This window comes from Erythrolamprus reginae, chromosome 1 (assembly GCF_031021105.1).
Source record: "Erythrolamprus reginae isolate rEryReg1 chromosome 1, rEryReg1.hap1, whole genome shotgun sequence".
Lineage (NCBI taxonomy): Eukaryota > Metazoa > Chordata > Lepidosauria > Squamata > Dipsadidae > Erythrolamprus > Erythrolamprus reginae.
This window is the reverse complement of record NC_091950.1, coordinates 365,309,738-365,319,350: the sequence shown is the minus strand read 5'-3', so window position 1 is coordinate 365,319,350 and position 9,613 is coordinate 365,309,738.

The following is a 9,613-nucleotide window of genomic DNA, read 5'->3' as shown; positions in this document are numbered from 1 at the left end:
AATTGGAACTTTGAGGAATGTTTTGCCTTGGACTCTGATTTAGTTTTGGATGCTATTTGGAACCCTGACACTAACCCGAATCTCCCTTAAAACTCACCCAGTTACCAAATCCTCTGGGTGCTCTTTGGGGTCCTGAGCCCCAACGCCGAGCTGGCAATGGGTGGTGTAAAGACTCAGGGAAGATGGAGGAAGAGAAGCGTGCCACAGGGGAGCAAGTAGAGCATGGATTGTGTACATCGAGACCTCTACGTTCCTTCCAAAGCCATGGTGGAAGCTGAAGAGGCAACGGAGTGGGAACACCAGTTGGGAGCTCGGTGCAAACAGCCGACCTCTGAGTGCCTATCTCAACAAGAGCAGACCTCTCAAGGCTGGAGTGTTGAGTTCTCCCACAGAGAGGCTGAAGGAGTCACCCCTGGGCACGGAATCAGCCTCAGCCCACAAGTGGAGACAGCCAAAACTTATGCTGACCGGACATTCCGAAGGTGAGGGATCCAAGCCACTGTTGAGCAGCCAATCGCCGATGGAATTCCCCCAAAATTTGGATGACTAAGTATAAGTTGGCTAGTCCAGCCACTGCAACTGGTGGGGTAGAACTGGCCCCTCTAACCACAAGCGATTGTCCGGCTGGCCGCACAAGTGCAAGCCGCTGCCCAACCAGCCCCAGCTCAGCCCCCTCAGTTCCGTGCCATATTCAAGGGGGATCCCAGAAAGTTGGCCTACTTCTTACATTGGGTCTGGGTATATATTGATCAATTTGGAAACCAATTCCAGTCAGACTGATAATGCGATAACCAGGAGGATGAACGAGGGGGAAGCAGCAGAGTGGGTGACAGAACTTCACAATGAAGCGGGCCCAGGATTCGATGATGCTGACAAGTTTGTCGGGCTGATGCAGGTCCAGTTTAACAACACGGCCCAGCAAGTGGAAGCTGAGGAGTAAATTAACAGGCCGAAGCAGTCAGGTCGCCCTGCCCAAGAGTTGATGTGGGAAGGGCGGCTGGGAAGTTACAGGACTGGCCCAAATGGCTCTTGGTGCATATGTTTAAAGATGCCCTAAACTCAGAACTGAGGAGGTCCTATACCATCTGGGGGTCCTGGACGGGATCCAGGACTGATATAATATGGCCATCGTCCTGGATCATGTGACCCGGGCCCCAAATAATCCCCTGGCTGAAAGACCAACCAGGAGGCCTTTGGATCACCAATCCCAAGCCACAACCTTGTCCCCTGAAGCAACAGGAGCAGTAAAATGCCAAATCAGCCATCATTGAGCTTCGGAGTGCTTGGCACCGGTCCCATCCGGACAATACAGGACCCAGCCAGCCGCTGGAACCCGGAAGAAACCCCCAAAACCACTGGAGAGAAATTGCCTGGCCCAACAAGCAGAACAATCCCGTCTCCCATCCGATGAAGCTGAGGTGTCCTTAGAAGAGGAAAACCCTCCATGCTCCAATGGAGAAAGCAATGGCGAACCCAATGGTGATTGAAGATGACTGCTGTTTTGTCATCAAAACAAAAATTACAGTGCCAGAGATGGGAGAGGAAGGAGAGTTAGAGGTGATCATAGACATCGGCAGCTCACTGTGCTTAATTACAAATCTCTGGTAGAGAAACTGGGATTTTGCACTAGGGCCTTAGCCAATGCCAAAAAGCGTTCGAAAGGCTGAAGTGACTCTTTGCCCAGGAGTCTACAGAGAGGGGCGGCATACAAATCCAATAAATTATTATTATTATTATTATTATTAACTGATCCTGCAACACCGTGACCCAGAACGGGAGTTCATAATTTAGTCTTGACACCAGTGATGTGGTGGTAGCGGTGCTGCTGTTGCAGAGGGATGAAAAAGGCCAACTTCTGCCATGCCCTTACATTTCGAAGAAGCTCATGGTCAGTGAGAGGAGATGGGCCATTTTGGGAGAAAGAAGCCTATGTAGTTTGGTGGGCACTGCTCACTTGGAGACAATTGAGCCAAGGTGGCGCAGTGGGTAGAGTACGGTACTGCAAGCCACTAAATCTAACTGTTAGATCTGCAGCTCAGTGGTTTAAATCTTACCACTGGTTCAAAATTGACTCAGCCTTCCGTCCTTCTGAAGTGGGTAAAAGGAGGACCCGGATTGTGGGGGTAATAGGCTGGCTCTGTTAAAAAGTGCTATTGCTAACATGTTGTAAGCTGCCCTGAGTCTAAGGAGAAGGGCAGCATAAGGAAATAAAATAAATAAATAAATTCTTAGAGAGGAGCAAGGTGCTGTTTGAGGTCTGGACAGATCATAAGAACCTTGAAGCTTTGAAAACCCCCAGCAAGCTCACCAAAACAAGTACGCTGGGTGCAATACTTCAGAAGGTTTTCTTTCTGAGTGGAGGCCGTCTGTCAGGCTAAAGCCATTTTAGTTGGGGCCTTTGGCTTGCCACACTTTATACTGTTCTGTCTGGGTCCCTCCAGAAGCAAACACAAACCCAAAAAGAGAATCCAAACACACTGGTAAAAAGCAAAGGCAGTTTATATAATTCAAAGCAAACACAGGTAACAGAAAATGTCCTTACAAACAGGAACACGCTGGAACTTCAAAGATGTTTCACGAAGGCCATGAAGTAAAACAGGATTCTTGCTGGCAAAAACAACACTGGAGATAACAAACATATGCCTCCCCCAAGTCTTCCAGACTTCTAGGCCACAAGCCAAGATCAGAGACGCCGAGAAACAAAGCAGGGTCACAGAACTTCCAGTTGATAACGCTCCACATGGCTCCAAGGGCTGGCCTGCCTTTTAAACCCTGCTGAGGAGAACCACACCCAAACCCAGCTGTTGCCAATTCAGTGATGCCAATACCTTTCTAATTGGTCCCGTCTCTGAGCTGCACGTCGCTGTCTCATGTCAATTATAGCCTGTGCTTCCTCATCCAATGAGTCCAGGCTACTGGCTGGGGAGAGCCCCCCCCCGGGGCTCTAAGGCTGCTCTCCCTCATCCTCTTCCTGACTTTCCTCTCCCCCGTCTGCCTGTTCCTCCCCCTCCTGTTCACTGTCCTCCTCCTCCGGGCATGGATCCAGCAGAGACGCAGCCGGTCCCTGAGGAGCCTCAGGCTGAATCACAACATATACTATTTTAATATGTATTTTTTACTGTGGTAATTTGGAAGGCGGAATTGCATGAGGGCTGTCTTATGAAGCCATAACAAATTCTTTTTAGATAGTCAAAGTTATCCTTCATTTTCGCAGATGTGCCAACATGGCTCTGCTAATAAATTTGAACTTTGAAAAATGTTTTGCCTTGGACTCTGATTTAGTTTTGGATGCTATTTGGAAACCTGACACCCTCATTTGCTCCTGGAAACTGGGGATTATTCAGAATTAGGGGCGGGGATGTTGCAGATCTGTGTAGGGGACAGCCCCCTAATTCTCGCAAGAGCATTGCCTTATCTTTGTTATTCCATTTTGTTCTGCTCAAATAAAAATAATATTCAAAGCTATTTGGAAAGTGTCCAGCAAAAGTTCTTTATTTGAAACCTACACTTGTCATCTCAATTCAAGAATTCTCCAAAGAAGTATGGTAGACATATTGCCCCTTAATTGCACTGAGTTGAATTAGACATAAATGACTTTTTTCAAATATGATAGAATATTTAGAGAAGATGAGGCTTAAAGCTGAATTCCACTGAGATCTTAAGCAAAAAAATTGAAAATCAGAATTGTCCATAAAAGGGTCCAAATTTTGTACTTCTCAGTTCTGAATTATGTTACCTACAAAGATTTTAGAGTGATCCCTACTCTTATTACATTTTGTGTTGCTTCCATTTACAAGTCATAATATACAATCCTCTCTACTTTGTTTGGAAATGCTTTATACATCATGTATTTGTATACATTCTGGGCAAAAGAAAGACCCTGTTAAACTGGGTCATTTTTTTACAAACTTGAGCATCAATATCCTCCTTAGTGTGGAACTTAGTTTGTTAACACTTCTTCAAATCTCATTTTCACCTAGTAGTTTTTGATAATGGAGTCATAAGCATTGATTTTAGCCAAAGGCACTATGGATGTTCTAAGGTTCTTTGAGACATCCTGGTTGATTTTACATTGTGATTTTTTAGAGTGATTTTTCGCAGAATAACAACTCTTGGGAAGATCCACCATTTCCCCAAATCTTCTCTGCTTCTATATATTTAAAATACAGGAAGCCCTCCACTTACAATGATTTAATGACTGTTTGAAGTTATGACACTGAAAAAAGAGACTCATGATAGTTTTTCACACTTATGACCATTGTAGCATCCCCATGAACATTGATCAAAATTTGGACACTTGGTAACTGGCTCTTATTTATGATGCTTGTAGTGTCACAAGTCATGTGATCACCTTTTGCCCCCTTCTGACAAGCAAAGTCAATGCAGTCTCCTCTTGAGTAGTCATCCAGGACACGTGAGTGATCTCCCTTGTTCTTTCTGGGGAGATTCTAAGGAACCAGATAACTCGTTTTCATTAGTTCCATCACCGTGGTCTTTGCTACAGCTACTAGCTTTCACAGGGCCATCTTCAATTTTAATATCTTCCCCAGAAGTCACAAACCTCCATTGCAAGATCCCCAAAGCATTAGAAATGACTTCAGCGGCCGATAAGGTCCCACAGAGTTGGCCTTCTCCGGGTCCCGTCGACTAAACAATGTCGTCTGGCGGGCCCCAGGGGAAGAGCCTTCTCTGTGGCGGCCCCGGCCCTCTGGAATCAACTCCCCCCCGGAGATTAGAACTGCTCCCACCCTCCTTGTCTTTCGTAAACTACTTAAGACCCACTTATACCGCCAGGCATGGGGGATTTGAGACACCTTTCCCCCAGGCTTATTATAATTTATGTTTGGTATGTATGTGCTCTTTGGTTTTTTAAATTATGATAGGGTTTTTAGTTTTTTTTAATATTAGATTTGTGCCTATATATATTGTTTTATCGTCTGTTGTGAGCCGCCCCGAGTCTTCGGAGAGGGGCGGCATACAAATCTAATAAATTATTATTAATTATTATTATTCACATTTTTTCCCCAAGACTGAGAGTATCAATGATTTTTCTTCATAAACTTCAATGGAACATGACATTACTCTAGTATCTCTTTAGGAAACCTCAATATGAGAGGTGCCAAACTTTGTGGGTAGCTAAAACACGGCTGGCTCAAATAATCTATGATTGTGTTGGTTTAAACAACTATCCCTAGTAATCATTTTAGTTAATTTAAAAAAAACCTAGGTGAAATTACTGTTTCACATTTACAAGTCACATAGTGGAGGAGTTGACTTATTGAAGAAATTATCCAAGCCCAAACCTTAGTGATAATTGGTTTTAAATATATATTAATAAGATCCATTGCACTATCATGAATTGAGCTGGAAAGTCATGTAAAAACAAAATCTTAAAAGTGTTCTGTCTGGGTTCCCCCAGACGTCAACACCAACTAAAAAGAGTAGTCAGACACGCTGGTAAAAAGCAAAGTCATTTTATATATTTGAAAACAAACACAGATAACAAAAACTGTTCTTACAAACTGGAATGCTATGAAGCTTCACAGAAGAGTCACGACGGCCAGACAATACAACAGGCTTCTTGCTGGCACACACCCCACTGTAGATAATAAAACCCATGCCTCCCCCAAGTTTTCAGCCTTCGAGGCCACAAGCCAGAATCAGAGACGCCAAGGATTGAAGCAAGGTCACAGGACTCCCAAAAGATAACTCTCCACAATACAGGAAGAGCGGGCCTGCCTTTTCAACCTTTCTGAGGAGAACCACACCCAAACCCAGCTGTTGCCTATTAGGGATGGAAATACCTGGCTAATTGTCCCCTTCTTTGTGCTGCCCTTCTCTGCCTCATATCTATGATGGCTTGTGCGTTCTCATCTAATGACTCCAGGCTACTCGCTGGGGAGAGCTCCCCCCCGGGGGTCTCAGGCTGTTCTCCCTCCTCCTTGTCCTGACATTCCTCTTCCCCGTCTGCCTGGTCCTCCTCCTCCTCCTGTTCCTCGTCCTCCCCCTCTGAGCATGGAGCCGGCAGAGTTCCAGCCGTTCCCTGAGGAGCCTCAGACTGAATCACAACAAAAAGTGAATATTCATGAAATAGGAAATAAATGAACAAGAGTTAGCAAAGTAACATTGATGCTATTTGTGTCTGTCCGTCTGTCCATCCATCAATTCATTCATTCATTCATTCATTCATTCATTCATTCATTCATTCATTCATTCATTCATTGGATTTATATGCTGTTCCTCTCCAATGACTCGGGGTGGATATTATATACAAAGGATCAATAATTTAGTAGCACTTTCTCCCAGGAAAGTAGGAATATGATTCAGCATAAAGTATCAGTGACTGGGATTCTTAAATATGAAAAGCTGTAAAGAGCAATAAACTCTTACAGTATTGCTATGCTGAGCAAGGCAGTACAAAGAGTGTTTTAAAAAAAATACTTTTATTAAAGAATTTAACAATACTAAAATACTAAAAGATATTACAAATTGGAACCAGCAAGAAAAAAGTGAATTTTAAAGAAACACAAAGTTCAGGAAAAAAGAAAAAGTAGAAAAAACGGACATTTAAAGATGTAACTCCTGATCTTGTTTCCAGCAAGTAGTTCTGGCCATATTGTGGTCTCCGTTCCTATGGAAACATCTTAGCTTGCCATTGTCTCACCCAAAAATCTAGTACAAATATTTCCAGGCAAGATCTTATGTGCCAGTAAAATCACAATTTATGCAATCTGAATGTATCGTGCAAATATGCTTACTTTGCATGATTAATTTTCTTTCTGCTAGCCACAGCAAAATGTAAAGAAGCAAGGACAATTATCGTATACTATACCTGCTAAACAAAGGTTGTTGTGCTCAGCACATTTTTTTTTTTTGCAGGTTCACTAAGCACATTCAGAAGAACCCAAGTATGTTATCACATAACTCTCTGCTCATCTATCATCCATCATGTTTCAGTAATCGAAACATCTTTTGTAAAATAGCTGAGAATTTTTTAAATTTAGTGGTACAGTGATACCTTGTCTTACAAACGCCTCATCATACAAACTTTTCGAGATACAAACCCGGAGTTTAAGATTTTTTTGACTCTTCTTACAAACTATTTTCACCTTACAAACCCACCACCACCACTGAGAAGCACCCGTTTTTGCACTGCTGGGATTCCCCTGAGGCTCCCCTCCATGGGAAACACCACCTCCGGACTTCCGTGTTTTTGTGATGCTGCAGGGGAATCCCAGCAGCGCAAAAAACAGGTGCTTTGCTGGCAATGGAAGTCCGGAGGTGGGGTTTCCCATGGAAGGGAGCCTCAGGGAAATCCCAGCAGTGCAAAAATGGCCGCTTCGGCTGGCAAAAGGGGTGAATTTTGGGCTTGCACACATTAATCGCTTTTCCATTGATTCCTATGGGAAACATTGTTTCATCTTACAAACTTTTCACCTTAAGAACCTCGCCCTGGAACCAATTAAGTTTGTAAGGCAAGGTATCACTGTACTTCTATTTTTAAATTTAGTGGTACCTCTACTTAAGAACTTAATTCATTCCGTGACAGGGTTTTTAAATAGAAAAGTTCTTAAGAAGAAGCAATTTTTCCCATAGAAATCAATGTAAAAGTAAATAATGTGTGCAGACCCATTAGGAAAGAAATAAAAGCTCGGAATTTGGGTGGGAAGAGAAGGAGGAAGAAGAGGAGGAGGAGAGTCACTGCCGAAGGAAGAAGGTGAGGTGAAAGGAATAAAAAAATATCCAAAACTTTAAGGCTTAAAAAAAGGGGGGGGACTGAGGCAGCGAGGAGCATGCACCTCCAATACACCCAGCACGAGGCTGCCTTCCATACACTGGCTGCTGCTGCTGCTACCTGCTGCCTCTTCCTTTCCTACTGAAGGGCTCTCCTCTCCTTCGCTTTGTAGCTGGCGCCTTTCCTTTGCCGTGGTGACTCCTTGGCTGCCCAGAGTGAAGGGAGAGTTTCCTTTCTCTGGGTACTGGCAGAGGTTTATTCCAGAGAAAGGAAAATGCTTTGTTTGCTCTGGACTGCCAAATCCTCCTTAAGCACCACGGAAAGGCTCCTCTGGCAGCCCAGAAAAGCCCGAGATGGCCGGGATTAAAGGGCGAATGGCAGGAAACTGTCCAGGCCTTCGTACCGCTCTCAAATTTCGTGGAAAGTTTTCAAGGCTCGGGTTTTTAAGTAGAAAATGGTTCTTAAGAAGAGGCAAAAAAATCTTGAACACCCGGTTCTTATCTAGAAAAGTTCTTAAGTAGAGGCGTTCTTAAGTAGAGGTGCCACTGTATTGTATTTCCAAGGGCAGATCTTTTTTTTTTGTAAAATAGTAAATCTTAAAATAAGAGCCAGTTTGATATAGTGGTTAAGGCACTGAATTAGAAATTAGGAGTCTGAATTCTAGCCTCACCTTACGCAAAAAGCTAACTTGGGGCAAGTTCAGAGGTGAAATGCTTCCGGTTCTCTTGTTCCTATTAGTCATCAGAGAGCCAGTCAGGAAGGGGGAGCGAGGCTCCGCCCACCCACCCAGATGCCGCCAATTGGGCTTATAAGTATGGGATTCAATTCAATTCAATTCAATTTATTAGATTTGTATGCCGCCCCTCTCCGAAGACTGTGCATGCACAAAGGGTAAAAAGAACCGAAATAGCGGCATCTGGGTTTTACCCTCTGTGCATGCACAAAGGGTAAAAAGAACCGAAATAGCAGCATCTGGGCATATAGGTGGATCATCATGCTCCCTTCACGATCAGCTCTTTGACTGACAGGCACGAGTGAACAGTGAGCAATTCACCCCTGGGCCAGTTACTCTTTCTCAGCCCTAAGGAAAAGGCAACAGCAGAAAAAATCTTGCTAAGAAAACTGCAAGAACCAATTCAGGGAATCATCAGACATTCAAAACTGAGCTGATGGCACACACCAAAAAAAAAAATGTCCTAAAACACCAATTCCATGTACTACAATTTTTAAACTTCCTTCAAAACGAGACTACATATTGGAGCCTCTTTATTTTCCTTGAAAATAAGACGGCCTTATATTTTTTTGAACTCTGAAATAAGTGCTTGGCCTTATTGCCATGCACTCGAAAGCCTGATTGGGCTTATTATCGGGGGATGTCTTATTTTGGGAGAAACGGTAAGCATATTGAAAAGTTTAGCCCGTGATAGAATAATATTGGTTCTCCTTGACATATAGGAAGCTATACAGTCCCAAATCACTGTGTTAGTTTTTTGCCTAAAGGTGAGGATGGAATTTGCAGACTCTTAAGTTTCTAATCTAATGCCTTACCCACTATATCAAAAGCTCTCATTTTAAGATTTACTATTTTACAAAAAAACATTTTAGCAAAATATTGCCTGTCCATGTGTGTGTCTTTCATGAGTGTTTAGAATATATGATTTGCACTGGTAAATACAAATCTAAATCAGCGATGTTTAGACCGACAAGCAGTAGTTCCAATTGGTATCTCTCAGGGATGCTAATAAAATGAAATTAGGTTTGCTAAGCATATGCTTAACTGCTGCACTATTGCTATTCCACACCAACATGGTCATAGGATTGCTTCAGCAATCAAAGCAGTAAGTCAAATATTCTACCATAAGGGTAGGGAGTAAACTT